Below are 17774 nucleotides of genomic sequence, written 5' to 3' on the forward strand. Positions count from 1 at the left end.
GTCCCGGGTTATTCCGCTGTTACTTCGAACACTTAACCCTTAGTGACAGAGACTCTTAGAAGTCTTCTAGGACATGAGAGTGAATCAGCCTAAAGCCCAACTACCCAGGCCAAGATGAATGGGGAAAAAAACGCAGGTGGGGGGTAGGAGGAAAATGATCCAGCTGCACACAGACTGTGCTCTGATATGCCAGGTGCCACATAATTTCTTTCAAAGAAGCAGCAAGGGGTTGAGATTGATATTGTACATCCACAGATAGGAGTTAAAATATTTCCAGATCAGCGAGTTTCTTAGTTTCCTATTGTTCTTTCAAGAGTCTGCCATACAGTTTTATTAAGGGCGCTGCTCAGATTTTTCTAGGTGCAAGTTCATGAAAGAGCATTAAACATTTACACCCTGTTCACAGTTTGGTGCGTTAGCCTCCTTAGTACCTGTTAAAACACCTTGCAAAGTGCCCTGGTGCTGTCTGAGAGCATCCGAGGGCTGAAGCAGGATATTCCAGCTCTGAAAGCTTCCTCTGCCTGCTGCTGCACCTAGGATTAAATCCTTTGCAGTGTATCCCTTTCCATTTGCGGGTTTAGCTTTTCATGTCCTTTTTGTTTGGTAAATTACAGGTACTGTGTTCTGTTGATTCTGAAGTATTAACATAATTACAGTAATTCTGCCCAATGATGCAATGCATGTAAACATGTAATTAGCACGGAGGTACAACACTGAGCAAAGTGATGACAACAAGCAATAATGCAAAATGCCTTTTTCTCCCAGTCATGTGCAGTGATACAGGCTTTAGCGCTCTGAGCCTTGATTATTTCTTTAGAAGGAGGTTTTGTTAGAATGTTTTGCTTCCTTCCCTCACATTGGAAAGAAAAGCATACAGAGAAAACACCGTATTGCTTTTTTCTTCAGAGTGTTTATATGTGCAACCCTCTGCATGCCCCCCAACCTACTGTATCTGATTTCCTTTGCAATATTCGAACTCCCTGCATTTGATAAAACAAACAAGTGCCCAGGCTGCTCGCATTATACTCTGGAACTTTTGAAACTGCCTGAAAACTGTGAACTTTTAATGTAGAGAACAGAGTGTGCTATTTTGCAGTGGCTACTACCTCTGGCTTTTATTCCCCCCCTTTGAACTCAGAAAAAGCAGTGGCATTTAGCTCTCGGGACCCAGAAAAGTAATGACAACACGGGGACTTTGAAAGCCCCTCCTGTCCTCCTGCCTTCCTAATGCTGACACAGTTTTCATCCTACCCAAGCTGCTGAGCCTTACAAGTGAGCAAAGCCCGGGCTGGTGCTGCCGGGCCAAGGACAGTGGGTGCAGAGCCAGGGATCGTGGCTGCCGAGCAAAGCGCAGGTTAAGCCTCCCCCGGTTCAAAAGTGAGGGGCAGCAGGAGATAGGGAACCTCTGCAGCGAAGGGGGCTGCTTGCTTTGCTCATTTGCATCTCAATCCCTACAATGCTCTTCCGGCTACTCACAGCTATTCCATAGTAGTGCTCTTGGCTGAGATCTGGGAACACGCTCAAAGGGTGAGGCAGCTTTTGGATGCACTGAGCTGTTTTCTGTTTGAGCTGTGAAAAGCAAACATCTTTTCAAGAGAGAACATTCTGAACAGTAATTTTTTTCTTTTTTCTTTTTTCTTTTTTTTTCTTTTTTTTTTTCCTTTTTTGCATTTACAATTCAGAAAGAGCTGAACTTCAATGAAATCTTGGGAGGAAAATATTGTATAATGTCAAACGGAAACATAAATCTTCTGCAGCAAAGGCTTCACACTCCTCTCAAAACAGAAGTCACTGAGTAACTACTCTGACCTAATGCAGCAGGACTGGAGATACAGGTTCTGGAAACAGCTCCCTACACTCAAACACTTGAACCCCAATAAAGCTCCACTGCCTTCCTCAAGGAGCAACTCAAAGATGAGACTCTACACAGTCACTTCAGACACTTCCTTCTAAATTCACTTTAAATATTTACTTGTCATGGCTACCAGCCCAGGCACAAACAGCCACGATTTTAAAGGACTTTTAAGGATTTTAAAGAGCAGGCGGCTGCAGGAGGAGAATCTTTTGAAGGGGAGATGACTCATTTTCCTCAGTACTCAAAAGTGCAGATTTGAGGAAAGCAAAATCAAGTGGTGATTGCAGATGGGCTCAGGTCTGGATTCAAATTTTCTTCAAAGCATGGCTGTGTTTACATTATTAGGGACAAACCCCCCTGCCAAGCTGGGACCCAGCCGGAAGGCACAGGAAGGGTGCTTTCAGATGCTGAATTTGGGGTTAAGCACATCTCAGCTGAACATTCAAAACTGCTTTAAACAGTGGGGCAGAGCTAATCTGTTGAAAGGTCTCACTCAGCCTTGCTGTCCCCAAGGGAATATCTAAGGGAGAGCTGTGAACTCCTCGAGAGCTGCACTGCTCACTGCCCAGCCGTGTGTTGGTTTCACTACGTGTCCCTGTTTTGCAATTTCCAAGCAGCCCCCTCTCAGCTGATTTATTGTCACGCTACTCAGTTTGCAGGAGGGGAATCAGGTCCTGTGGTTACAGAGCAGACCCAAGGGCTGGTGCCTGGTGTGCAGCCCCTCGCTGCCTGCCAGCAAGGGAAATCTGAAACTTTGAAGGAGGAGGGGGAAGGAGGAGAAGCAGGGTATTTTCTGGAAAGGCAAAGCCATAGCTAAATAGCATGCATGGCAAAGCAGGAGGGAAAGAGAGTGGTCTAAGAATTCAAACGAGCCACAGAGAGGACAATAGACAATGAATACAGGAGCAATAGGAAATAAATAGAATATGTAAGGTAAATCCAGTGGACAGACAGGAGTGAGCAGAGTAACAAAACAGAGAGAGGTTCAGCAGCTGAATGGACAGTGGGAAACCTTTGTGTGTGGTGAGGGGGGGACCGTGTTACTTGCTCTCATGAAATTAAAATCAGTAAAGAAAATACACTCATCCATAATTGCACCCTCCTGCTCATTCCTGTGAACTTCTTTAGCACTAATATCCGAGCACAATTCCTACTACGCCTAAACCACTACAGCTCACATCTTGCTTTTCTTGTTTTGTTTTGAAGGGAAAAGTTCTGGCCTTTGGAATGCAACTGAAAACAACAGCCATTTAAAGAAAAATAAGTAAGTCTTTCCTAAAAAGAGCTGGTGTTAGGGAAAACCTGAAATCTGTGTGCAGGAGAGCAGTATTTCTGATGAAACCATGTTAATTTAAAGATTGCATTTTTAAGAGTGAGGCAGCATTAAAGAAGAGTTGAAAGAGGGGGAGGGGAGCAGAGCTGCCCCTCTGCCTTGGACACACACAGGCAGCTCTGACACAAACAGCTCCCACTGAACTGGCAGCTCCTGCTGCACACACAATCCAGCTTCCGCCTCTGGATGCTTCATTGGGATCCAGCTCCCACCCAAATCAATGGATTTTGCCATAGAAGAGACTGAGGTACTTCATTGTCAGATACCTACTTAATTATTGTCAGCTTCTTAGTCAGATAAACAGAAAAACTTTGGGAATAAAAAAATCATTATTTGGACAGGCTACTTAGAAGATGCAAGAGCACAACAAATTAAAAAAAAAAAAAAAAAAAAAAAAAAAAAAAGGCAGAGATGCCCAGACTTGTGATGTGGCCAAACCAGTAGGTGTACCTAGAGTTACACCTACCGGCCCTCTCTGCACAGCACTGTGCAAACAGGGATGAAGCACTGCAGGCAGAGGTTCACTTCCCAAGAATACTTCAACACTTGAGGCAAATCAGTAGTGTGGCCAATGTATAACTCCTATTTTTTAATAAAATAATACATTTCCCTTTCTCTTCAAGGATTTATTTTGATGTCCCAGGTATGAAGCAGGAAAAGACTAACACCAGCCTTTGAGCAGGGAGCTCAGGTGTGCTGTGCTGCCCTGTCCCCCAGGGCAAAGCCCCTCTGCAGGATGGGGTGACTCAGCCCAGCCCAGGCCATCCCTGCCTCTCCATGCTGGCTGCAGAGCAGGACTGCACTCCTGGCTGCACTACTGCTGATTGAAATACCTCAGCAAGGTAAAATACATTGACTAGGGAGGCTGGGCAAGGAATATTTTTGTCCAGGAGGTCTAAGGTGGAGTCAAGATTAAACCCTGCCTTTGTGATAGTGCTAAATCACAGGCTTTGTGATATTAAGGACCAGGCTCCCAAACCACACAGCTTGGTTTGGATCAAGCCACAGGTCACAGCATCATGTCAGCAATGGTTTTGGTGCTTTTCTCTCACCATTGCCCAGCTCCCAACACCTTGAACTGTTAAGCAATCCAGCCTGTGCAGACAGGAATTTGCATTTTACTCTTTGCACATCAAACTCAAAAGCCATGAAGGGAATGATGTCTGGACCCAAGCAGCCTATTGAGAGGATCAAAAAGGTAACACAAAGAACAAAAGATGGCTAAGAAACAGCTCATTCCCATCCCACACAGCAAGGCAGTCTCAGGGCTGGGGACCCAGGCAGAGGATTTAGTGCCTAAGCCCAGAGACCCCTCTGGGGTGCAGCAGTAACTCCTGCTTGCATGCCTGAGTCTGGATAAAGCTGAAGTCAAAACCAAAAACCTCTGAAGAGGCCTCAGCATATTGTTGTTTTGGGGATAGTCCTGTGCATTTCATCCACAAGAATTAGTGTTTTCTTTTCATTTCACAATAACCTAGGTATTTAAAATGTCTGCCAAGAAGTACTCAGAAAACAGCATTTAGTCTGAGGACTCTTCAAGAGGACTACTTGTTTATTTCTACCACTTAATAAGCATTAATTTCCTGTTTTAGGAAACATAATTTATACCACTGCTGAAGCAGATATTAATCATGATGCTTATCTCTTGGCTGGCTTAATTTTTCATTTTCTTCAGCTCCTGCAACCTGTAAGCTCAGCCTGTGCAATCAGTCCTTCAAAAGTATTCAGCATTTTCCAGTACATGGAGGGAGAATATGACAGCAGAGGACACAGGTCCAAATCCATTAGCAGTCACTTCTCTTAATAAAAACAAAGCTAAAGAGAATATTTGTATCACTCATCTGAAAACAAGAATGTGTTTTCCTTTCTGCTTCAGAATATGGACAAAACTGGTGCAAGTTACACTAAACAAATCCAGCCCCTGCCAGGATAAACAAACATTTGCAGTGTTACTTGCTACATGCCTGTCAAGAAATAGACACTGACATGCATTTTAATGCAACTCTCCTACAAATTGTGAAAAAATAACTGTGCACTCTGTATTCATTGCTAGGTTACCAGAAGGAGAGAGAATATTTTTGCAGACATGATGAAGTAACAAGGTAAATAATGCAACTTAATAATTTTCAAATTTCACACTTAATTTACAACAGCAGGTCTTTTCAGAGACCAGATCAACCTCAGATCTGATGACAGGGATTTTTTTTAGAGCTGCCAAGCTCCCATGAGGCAGATTTGGTCCACGGAGTAGTTTTCACAAGCCAAGTTTCACCCCTGAATTCAATGACAGTTTTTGTAGGAAAAAGGCAGTGAGGTTTGTCCAGTTGTTATTAACAGCACAAGCATTTTCATTCCTTCTTAAATTCAATCACTCACTAAATGACTGATGTCTTACCAAATATCTCAGCATTAACAGAGAAAAAATGCAAAGAGCTCTGTGTAGATACCCTGTCTGTGTGTCTGCACAGTGATCCTGTCAGCAGCATTCTGAGAGGAACAGCACTAACTCTGGTCAGAGCAGATCAGGGATTGTACAACTAATCCATAAATTCTGACATTATTACATATTTGCTTAAGGAAAAACAATGGATCTGACGATGAAATGAGATCTGTGCTGCTCCACAAAGCAGGGGCCTTTGTGCTGCTTTGTGGCAGTATTTGCAGGGCAGATGTATCTGCAGGGGATAAAGGACCCTGCTTCACCCCTCCCTTTTAACACCAGAAGCAAGAAAACTCCTCAAAAGAATCCCAAAGCTCAGATGAGATTCTTGCAATTTTGCAAACTCTGCTGAAAGAGACTCCAATTCATTTCCCTCTCCTTTGATTCAAAGCATGTGTTGACTATCATGGCTTTATCAGGTCAGATTACACTCTCATTTAGGTGCCAACAAATCTGACCAGAGATGCTCCCCTGAGTGAGTACTGGACTGAGGAAAACCAAAGTTAGGTTCTCTATCAAAGTCCTCTCTCAATTACTTGCATGACCTTCTGAAAATAATTTGTCTATTATTATGATGCTGAATTTAGTTGATGAGGAACTCTGAAAATTCATGATATTCTGTCAATTTACTGTTGTGAGATCAGTGACAAAAACAAAACAACATGAAAATCTGAATGTGTGGTAAGAGGCCTTGATGAGATTAAAAAGTCTTAATTTGAAAAGTCCCAGGGACAGTGACAAGCCATGAGATCTAAAATGATACTAACAGTAATGACTAGCAAATGAGGAAGTGTTTTTACTCAGAAACACCATCAAGCCAGAAGCAATTCTAATATTTTTAGAAGATGCCACGGTCACCCAAACTCTTTTTTTTTAATGCTTTTTAAGGAAGTCCTTGAAGCAGTACCTAAGGATCAAATCTGGATTCTGCCATCTTGGTCATATATTCATCTATGTAGCTTCTTCCTTCTCATGCTCTTTTCTGACTGAAAATCCAGTTGAATCCATTGAAGTGTAAGACTTTGAAGGAAAGGGAATCCTCCCTACTGTTGAACCTGGTGCCCTCAAGAAGAACTGGAGGAGGTCTCTTGTAACATGTCAGATTTTCTCATCTTCTCTCATGCTGGCAAGTCTGGTTGGCTTTATGTGGATCCAGATGCTTGAATGGACATGAAAATCTGACAGTCTGTACTTCCCTAACACAACTTGTCTCCCACTACCTGACATGTGACCTAAGCAGATTCCTGGAGAGCTCATCCATATTTTGATCAGATTCTGGCTTTAAATTATCACTCATTCAGACTGAAAGAATGAACTTATTTTCTTCCATATTAGAAGACATATCTCTCCCATTTATAGTCACTTTTTTTTTTTTTTTCCTGTGCTGGACAATTTCAAGGAAAAAAAAAAAAAGAGAGAAAAAGAAAAAGTAGAACCAACCCAAATGGTTGGCAATCTATTTAACTCTAGTTCCATTTCATTCCATGCCTCTCTCACTTCACAGCACTACAACCTTTTTGAATTGCCCTCTGATACCCACTCCTCCTTGTTGACCATTGCTCACTCATTCATTGCTTGTTGGATCAGCTGGGCACTTGCACAATCAAGGCTTTGTTATTCTTTCAAACAGGCTGCAGGTCACAATATTGAAGCAGCACAAGGACTGTTTCCTCTCCTGGTATTCTTCTTCCCTGTTTTTTAGGAAGACACTACCTTAAACACATGAAAAAGAATATAAAGTAAGTATGACAATAAATAATAGCTACAACAGCTATAACAGCTCTCATTTAATTTGCTACCCAATGTCTGTTTTTCCCTTTGTTATAAAAGAGTGAAATATTCAGAAGTCTGAAGAGTTTTTGTAAGTTGGTCAACCGAGAAAGGAGAATTTCCTTCTTTGAAAAGTGCAGCAGAGCTCAGGTTTATTTAATAAATCAGTGGATGATAGCTGGTGATACACAGTTAGTGGGGACCCTCGAAGAGCTGCTCTCTCCACCAGTTAATTGGCCCAAACAAAATGGAATGGACTTCTCTAACTAATAAGCACTGACAATAATGAACAGCAACTGCAGGGATGGTGGGAAGATAAAGGAATGCACATAGCAAGGCTCTGTGACAGGATGGAATGTCAAAGCTCAAGTTTACGTGCATAGTAACCACAACGGTCACATGGGCTGTCAGCTGCATAAATAATCTGAAAACTCAAGATGAGAACACTGACAAACACAACTTCCTACAGTTGGAGGTTTTAAAACAAAATTAAACTTCTCATTTGCATATAGAGATATTCCAGTATTGAGATACCTGGGGGGTTTGCTTCCAGGCCAGTGCTCTCAGTGGAGCTGGGCACTTGGCTCTCCTCAAACCCTGTCTTTGCAGGCACAGTACTGGGCAGACCACAAGCAGCAATGTTAGCAAAAATGTATTTTTAGTTGTTTTCACTTGAAGTCAAAATGAGGATCTTGGCATCTTGGCTTCCCAGCTGGTGAAATTAAATTTCTTTCTCTTGTGGCAAAAAAAAAAAAAAAAAAAAAAAAAAAAAAAAAAAAAAAAAAAAAACAACCTATATACATATATATATATATATATATATTACTTCATTTGGGAAGGGAAAGTTTAGATGAAAGTTAAGTATTTGGGCTGATTATGGAAAGAATAAGAAGGAGATGAGTAAGGTTTTTGTCACAGGGAGGGAGATGCAGAGACTTTTGTGCACGGTGGTTTATTGCAGGCTCTAATGGCATCAGGATGACGTTACCAGGGAACCTCTACACAATGAAATAATTTACTGGCATCTCTATATGCCACAAGAACAGCAATGTAGTCTCCATAGACCTGCTCCTAAAACAGTGTTGATAGCCAAATTCTATCTGTAATGCCACAGATGTCATAACCTTACCTAAAAGAACTCTAAACTTGCCACATTTGTCAGTTTATTCACATAAAATTATTGTGATCTGATAATGTCCTTTTTAAAGATCATTGTACAGACAGATCTGCTGAAGTCCTGTACTTTCACTCCCAGTCCCACTGCTGGCAGCCCCCATCACCCTGTAACCCTGCACCAGCCCCTAACACTGCACCAGCCCCCTCATCCCCTAACCCTGCACCAGCCCCATTATCCACTAACCCTGCACCATCCCCTAACCCTGCACCAGCCCCCTCATCCCCTAACCCTGCACCATCCCCTAACCCTGCACCAGCCCCATCATCCCCTAACCCTGCACCATCCCCTAACCCTGCACCAGCCCCATCATCCCCTAACCCTGTACCATCCCCTAACCCTGCACCAGCCCCCTCAGCCCCTAACCCTGCACCAGCCCCATCATCCCCTAACCCTGCACCATCCCCTAACCCTGCACCAGCCCCATCATCCCCTAACCCTGCACCAGCCCCATCATCCCCTAACCCTGCACCATCCCCTAACCCTGCACCAGCCCCATCATCCCCTAACCCTGCACCAGCCCCATCATCCCCAAACCCTGCACCATCCCCTAACCCTGCACCAGCCCCATCATCCCCTAACCCTGCACCAGCCCCCATCATCCCCTAACCCTGCACCAGCCCCCTCAGCCCCTAACCCTGCACCAGCCCCTAACCCTGAACCAGCCCCATTATCCCCTAACCCTGCACCAGCCCCTAACCCTGCACCAGCCCCATCATCCCCTAACCCTGCACCAGCCCCATCATCCCCTAACCCTGCATCATCCCCTAACCCTGCACCAGCCCCCTCAGCCCCTAACCCTGCACCAGCCCCTAACCCTGCACCAGCCCCCTCAGCCCCTAACCCTGCACCAGCCCCATCATCCCCTAACCCTGCACCAGCCCCATCATCCCCAAACCCTGCACCATCCCCTAACACTGCACCAGCCCCCTCATCCCCTAACCCTGCACCAGCCCCATTATCTACTAACCCTGCACCATCCCCTAACCCTGCACCATCCCCTAACCCTGCACCAGCCCCATCATCCCCTAACCCTGCACCAGCCCCCTCAGCCCCTAACCCTGCACCAGCCCCATCATCCCCTAACCCTGCACCATCCCCTAACCCTGCACCAGCCCCCTCAGCCCCTAACCCTGCACCAGCCCCATCATCCCCTAACCCTGCACTATCCCCTAACCCTGCACCAGCCCCATCATCCCCTAACCCTGCACCAGCCCCTAACCCTGCACCAGCCCCATCATCCCCTAACCCTGCACCAGCCCCTAACCCTGCACCAGCCCCATCATCCCCTAACCCTGCACCATCCCCTAACCCTGCACCAGCCCCTAACACTGCACCAGCCCCATCACCCTGTAACCCTGCACCATCCCCAGCCCCCTCAGCCCCTAACCCTGCACCAGCCCCATTATCCACTAACCCTGCACCATCCCCTAACCCTGCACCAGCCCCATCATCCCCTAACCTTGCACCAGCCCCATCATCCCCTAACCCTGCATCATCCCCTAACCCTGCACCAGCCCCATTGTCCCCTAACCCTGCACCAGCCCCATCATCCCCTAACCCTGCATCATCCCCTAACCCTGCACCAGCCCCATTGTCCCCTAACCCTGCACCAGCCCCCTCATCCCCTAACCCTGCACCAGCCCCCTCATCCCCAAACCCTGCACCAGCCCCATCATCCCCTAACCCTGCACCAGCCCCATTATCCCCTAACCCTGCATCATCCCCTAACCCTGCACCAGCCCCCTCAGCCCCTAACCCTGCATCATCCCCTAACCCTGCACCAGCCCCCCTCAGCCCCTAACCCTGCACCATCCCCTAACCCTGCACCAGCCCCCTCAGCCCCTAACCCTGCACCATCCCCTAACCCTGCATCATCCCCTAACCCTGCACCAGCCCCATCATCCCCTAACCCTGCACCAGCCCCCTCAGCCCCTAACCCTGCACCATCCCCTAACCCTGCATCATCCCCTAACCCTGCACCAGCCCCCTCAGCCCCTAACCCTGCATCATCCCCTAACCTTGCACTAGCCCCATCATCCCCTAACCCTGCACCAGCCCCATCATCCCCTAACCCTGCACCAGCCCCCTCAGCCCCTAACCCTGCACCAGCCCCATTATCCCCTAACCCTGCACCAGCCCCATCATCCCCAAACCCTGCACCAGCCCCATCATCCCCTAACCCTGCACCAGCCCCATTATCCCCTAACCCTGCACCAGCCCCATCATCCCCTAACCTTCACTAAGCTCTGGCTCCTCCACAGCTCCCCTCAATCCAGGCAGAAAGAGCAGAGCTGAGCAGTTCCAAGGCCTGGTGCAGTCCCTGACTCCTGCTCCCCCCAGCAGCCCCCCTTCCCCAGCTGGTCCCAGTGTTCCAAGAGCAGCATGTCCCCATGGTGAGTCCCCACTCAGATGATCCCACACTGGGCTGTGTCCCTGCCTTTCCCTCTATCCCAAGCTGTGGGCACTCCTGGATAAGATAATAATAAACCATCACAGACACCATTTGCACAGCCCACTGGATCCTTTGAGAGGTGCAGGTCCTCAGGTTAGCACCACATTTCTCAGGCTGTTCAGGCTCTCCTGGCCTCGAGAAGAGTTACATTCAGCAAAGAAAGAATATAAAGATGGAGTAACAGTTTTTCACTGAAAAGGAAGAGTTTCCTGTCTCTGCTCTGCTCATAGCTGGTCAATTTTCTGACAAGAATTACATCTTTTACAAAACACAGCCAGTACAGCTGTGAGGGAGCAAGCTGCTCTCTCTACTGCCCTTTATATTATCAACACTATTATTAGCAATAATGAAGCTGTTACATCTGTTTTACTGAAGATACATGAGCATGAAAACTTTTAAGGTGAGTATGATGAACCAGCATTTACAGGAAAATGCAGAACAGTCTTGGCTTGAAAATTAAACAAAACTGAAACAGAATTAGTCACAATAAACTGTACTTTTCAGAGTACAATAGTATTTTAAGGATGATATTAAAAGATATAATAAGATGTAATAAAAATTTTTATGGGGCAGTATAAAAATGTAAAGAACCTATTGAATTCTGTTTTCAATGAAGACATATTAAGTAAATGCTGCTGTATTCTCTAGAGCTGTATAATTCTTGTATCATTTCTTCAGATGCCTTTGGCTAATTCATAAATCAAAATGTTACTCATTTCTCTTCCTGTGTGTCATATAAAGATGTGCATCCAATACATTGTCTGTGGATCTCTTATATTATACACATCCCAGTTCCTGTTATGTATACATTCTTTAGGAGAGATATGATTTATTTCTTTAAGCACTTTCCCGTCTTAAAATGTCAGATGCTTCCTGTACTTATATACAAAGAATTTTAAGCTCCCAAAGGTACTGAAGTTCAACAAAATTCCATCTGTGGATAGTATGAACTTACCAGTGAATCTTTGGGAATTATACAATTCCACCTACTTTCCTCAGCTCTTCAGAATAACTTGATTTTGCAAGTGTTTAATACTTCAGTCATCAAGATCAAACAGAGGTGTGGTTTTGAAAACAAAGGGCCTAAACTGAATGCTTGAAAGGTTTGCTCTTCTTCAAGTAGAAGCATTGATTCTCAAGGGTTATCACTGGTGGCACACAAGGAAAATGAAGATTCAAGGCTACCCTTTATCTCTTTTCATTATCTGAATCTTGCTATCTTCTGTAAATAAGAACCGTTTCTCTCTAAATAACTTACTTATAAAGCTTTTTTGGGGTATATAAGGAAAATGCCTTTATTACTTTACTGAGTTTCAGATTGGTTTGTTGATAGCAAACCTAAACTGTATTAACTGAGGTGGTAAGGCCATAATCACATGCCTATCATTGAATCCTCCAGGAGATTTCACAAGCTAAAAAGTAAATTTGTTTCTTTTACTTTATTTTAAAATACTGCATTATTTAGAACCATTCCTTCAGGAAAAGATTACCAAATTAAAGTCTAACTTTGCATAATATTGCTCAAATATTAAAGCTCTTGGCAAAGAAAAACCTGCACTAATCTGCTTCAGTTCTCTGGAAGAACTGTGCCTCTCACTTGTCACTGCCTCATCTCCTGCAGCCTCAGTGCCACAAATCATACTGAATATGAAGCTACACTCAAAAGCCTGAGCTGGAGCAGCAAGGAGAATGGCTTGAGCAGAACCTGCAGGGCAGGGAACCTGCACAATACCACCCTGCTGCAGCCAGCAGTCTGAGGGGAGGATGTGGAAGCACACAGAGGGTGGGATGACTGGTGGCCAAGGAGAGTCTATTTGGAGGTGTGGGCTGGTACTGAAATGAATGGGATCTTTCTAGCTCACCCAAAAAGGTACCCAAGTCCAGTACTCAGCTAACAGAATATTTGTGGTATTTGCCACCTCGATGAAAACAACCACCGGCTTCTTCAGGTTGACTCATTTGAAAAGAAGAAACAAGTAACATCCTTTCTAAGGACAGCTAATGTTTCAGAGAAAGAAATGTATAACAACGTTTCTTCTCTAAGGAGCAGCAACAGTTTTCAGGGAGGTTACCCAAACTCACTATGTCTAACTTGTAAGAGCAATTAAGCCTGTAATTTCAACTGAGCATTTGAAGTCTTGAGTACACAGGGAAATTGGCCCAAATAACGATTAGGTACTAGTCCCTGTTAGTAATAAATGCTCTGAAGGCCAAAGGAAGGCATTGTGCAACTCCCTTAACAGGGTGTACACATGTAACTAATTGGAAACCAGTAAACAATCCTGGCATTGAAGGGCAAAGAAGATAATCTCACTCACACTACTTCAGTCATTTTCTTCTCATGTGGCTGACTGGAATAAAACTGCTAAAATACTGTTTCCCTCATGCAGAAAAAGATCTAGGGGATATAATAGATCACAAGCTGATTAGGAGTTAACAGTGTCAAGCCATTGTGAAAAAGGCAAACACTGCACTAAGCTGTGCAAACAGGAGCATGGCTTGCAAGACATGGGAAGTAATCCTGCTCTGGTCCAGCCCCAGCAGGAGCACCAGGACTGGTGCTGGGGCTTATTCTCCAGCAGAGATGCAAAGTGCCCAGAGAGCATCCAGATCAGAGCTAGGAGAATAAACAAAGGTCTAAAACATCACTCAACAAAACAAATCTCCATAATCTAAACAAGAGCATGGGATGGGAGGGAAACTCAGCAGCAATTTGCAAATTCAGAAAATCATAAATTCATCCAGGGATTTTATGCGTGCAGGCTGGGGAAGGACTAAAGGATTTGTGATGGAATTTGCAAGCCCTCTCAGGCAAAGAAAGGGTTAACATAGGCATTAGGAGGAAAGCAGCTGAGAAGGCACACAGCTGCAGGGGATAAAGCCACTGGGAGAGGGCTATCAGGGGACCCCTGAAGGAGGGGGCTGAGCAGCCTCTCAGGGTGGAGACAGGCTGAAGGGATGGGGGCTGTGTCCCTTCTAAGAGATTCTAGTCTTATCTTTGGGCAGGCTACTGGCCTCCTTGATAGTATTTAGTCAGGATGTTTGATTATAAAATCTTTTTTTAGGCCTACAAAAAAGCGGAGTAGGGTGGTGTCTTGTTTTCTTTTTAGTGGCCCAGCAAAACTTTTCACATCTGATACATCTGATTTAAAATGTGTCAAATCTACTAAAGTAGGAGCAAAGTAGGGTAATTCTTGCCTACGGTGAAATATTAAGATGCTATTACTAACAGAGAATTCAAAGTGGGGAGCTGAACGCTATAGAGGGAGGGAGAGAGAGCAAAAAGCATCTGTGTAAAAGGGATAAGTTATGCTATAGGCTCAGCCTCAACAGCTCTAAAACTGGGGAGATCACAGAAGTCTGCATCTTTTAGCAGAGGGAAAAGATTTCAGCTGACCAATTTTCAGGGGGGCTTGGAAAATGCTGCAATATCTAAGCTGGATGTGAAGAAAATCTTTCTATGGGCAAGGATAGCAAGGACTGCAATCAAGTGGCTGAGGATGTCATGAAGCCTCATAGAGCAGTAGGAGTTTGTGGGCTGATCCTGTCTCAGGATGCCAGGACTAGATTAGATTCTCAAGTCTCCTGCTGTTTTGTACTGCAATGAGACAGTGCCCCCCTCTTCTCTTGCCACTCAACTGTGACGTTTTATGAAAATAACAGAGCATTTTTGGAAGCTCAAAGCATTCTTTGAATAGAAACAGTTTCAAAAGTTGCTCTGAGTTGAATTTTTACCTACTCTGTTGAATGATCCTTTCAACAGTGTGTTCTGGAAATACTTCAGTACTAGAGCTTGTAACTTCAGTGACAAATGTGTTAAAAGAACACTCTATACTCGCTCATTCTGTCTTTGCAATAAAGATACAAACAAATTAAGCTGCCCACATGCTTCACAACACAACAGATTTATTTATACAGATGCATTTCTACCACTCCAGTTACTGTTTGAGCTTTTCAAGAAGAAACTAAACCTAAGACTACTTGGCCTCAATAACCCCACTGATAGCCTATACATGCAGTGTTGCTTTATCTTCTTTTAAACTCCAGTCAAATCAGCTGAGATCTTCCCTTACAAGTTAATAGTTCCATGTTGTTCATACTGTGAGTCTGTGTCATTTTAGAAATGACAGTATAATGTAAAAAAATCAAAACTAATTATCTAGATATTATGTTTCTCCATTAAGATGAGGAAAATTTCTGTTTGATAGCTAAATCATTCAGAAAATGCAAGTTTTATGTTCATAGTAATATTCCTCAAAAGATTGCTTTGTCAGCAATCAAAGCCAAACATTAATTTAATGAGAAATGTCTGAGTTTGCAATGCTTTTAGCTGTGAGGATTGCTTTGTGAGCAGCCCTCCACCACTGTGAAAAATCTTTAATGTAGAGCAATTGCAAGTAGAACTAGGACCAAACCATCCTTGCTTGCTTCTTAATGAGTTTGTTGTGACAGTGTTGGGAGATCTTTCCATTCTGACCCACATGAAAGTGGAACGGGCAGTGAAACAGTTGACTATGTTTTGGAAACAATTTAATTTCCCAAGTTGCCCAAGGACACAGAAATGCCTGCTGGAATTTCAAAAGCCAGTAGGTAAGAACTCTCACAATGGAAGTTAGATGCTTAGGTTGCCCTGACAATCCCACTCAATAGGTTCCACATGCTTGTGGGCCTTTAAATGTCTTTCCAAACCCACCCCAAACAAAAATCACATTCTAAGGAGTTTGTATTTAATTACTCTCTGTGGTCAGCTACATAATATAACTTAGAAAACATTTCTGGTGGGTTTGACTGGTTCTGTATTTTCCTCAGGGAAGGCAGCAAGGGCTTTGCTCTGCATTTTGCTTCACTTAATGAGGCGCTGTCCCTGACTAGGACTCTTGTTTGGTTTAGGGTGAGTAAAGCAATACTCTGCTACACTTTCTTAGATAAAGCAGGGCACACAGGCAACATAACAGTGCCAGCAGCCTTTGTCTCCAGAAACAGGAATGATCATATTTAACAGTGCTGCTCATGGAGAGATTAAACTCAGCTGGCTGGTGAGAAGCTGTGCAGATAATTTGAAATAGATTCCAGGGGTGAATTACTGCTTGGCTGTCCTCTTCACCTCCTCAGTTCTCAGATTTGTGTGCCAACCAACATTTTAAGATAACTCTGCTCTGTTTGCTCCTTGAATTGTCTGGCTGTTTAACAGGCTCTTCAAATAAACAAGGGATAATCTCAGGATTTTGCTTAACAAAGATTGCTTTGTGCAAATTTCAAAAATTCTGAATAGGTTGTTGTACAGGGCCTGGTTCTGCAATCCCTTTTCACTGTGAATACTTTCAAGGGGATAAGTGGTTGCACAAGCATAATTTCAGTTAATAAATGATCAATAATACTTCCCTGTATATTTTGAAATGCCATCCAGTATCTGAAGGGCCTACAAGGAAGTTGAACAGGGACTCTGTCAGGAACTGAAGTGACAGGACAAGGAGCAATGGGTACAAGTTGAAAGAGGAGAAATTCAGGTTAGATACCAGGACCTAATTTTTTAGTGTGAGGGTGGGCAGGCCTGGCACAGAGTGCCCAGAGCAGCTATGGCTGCCCCTGGATCCCTGGCAGTGCCAGGTTGGACAATGGGGCTGGAGCAGCTGGGACAGTGGAAGGTGTCCCTGCCATGGCAGGGGTGGCACTGGATGAGCTTTAAGGTCCCTTTCATTCCAATCCCTTAACATTGCATGATTCTATGATAACGGCATCATTACCACAGGCAATCTTCCCTTTTCAAAGGTTTTTAGAAACTTTATTAAAAAAGCACTGAATACAGTAGCTCAGACCAAGAAAAGCCCAGACTGGAGAGATTAGAGAACACTGGCACTACCATTATCATTCTGCAGGAATATGTATGATGAACAACTCCAAAGCAGAAAATTTGTTTCAGTTTGCACAAATTCCAGTTCAAGCAGGTTACTACCTGTTGCTATACCTCCGTGTGGGAAATAACTTTGAAAAAGTATTGTAACACTGCTGAAAATTTACTGGTTTGAGTTTGGAGAACAGGTGGGGAGTTGCGAGCAGCATCTATCGAGGAATTAGTGTGAGAGGGAAGACAATGTGTACAATGTGTACAATGTCTTAACAAAAAAAAAAAAAAAACGATGAGTGAAGTATGGGTGTTAACGTCTTTGAAATAGGTCTCAATGTTTCTATTAACTTCAAGAAGCAGGTTTGCTACAGAGCCCGGAAAGTTGGATTCCTGAGACAGACAAATGGGCCGGCACAAGCCCGAACTTCCGAACTTTGGGGGAAAATGACAAGTTTAAGGAGTGCAATATGTGGTGAGCGATAGGGGAAGGCTGTACCTTCCGATTACCTCCGAACCGGGGAAGGAAGAGGGCAACGTGCGGCCGGGAGCTTGGGATAAAAGGAGCCTGCGTCCTCCAACACCGAGAGAGAGAAAACCCTGCAGGAGTGTGCCTCTCCTTTATTGGAATAAAGTTGCAGGACTCCTCTCCTTTGTGGACACTGGTTTTGCATAGCGTGATTTTCCGTAAGAGTGTATCCACAGGAAGGGCCGGGGGTCCCCTCACGGACTGGGGCCGGAACCAGAGCCAGGGCCGGGGGTTCCCTCATGGGCCGGGCCGGGCCCCACACGAGCCGGGGCCGGGGTCCCCTCACGGGCTGGGACCGGCGCCGGGCTCCCCTCACGGGCTGGGGCTCCCCTCACGGGCAGGGACCGGGGCCGAAGCTCGCCCGCCGCCGCCAGCA

This window comes from Erithacus rubecula, assembly GCF_903797595.1.
Source record: "Erithacus rubecula genome assembly, chromosome: 20".
In the NCBI taxonomy this organism is placed as follows: Eukaryota; Metazoa; Chordata; class Aves; order Passeriformes; family Muscicapidae; genus Erithacus; species Erithacus rubecula.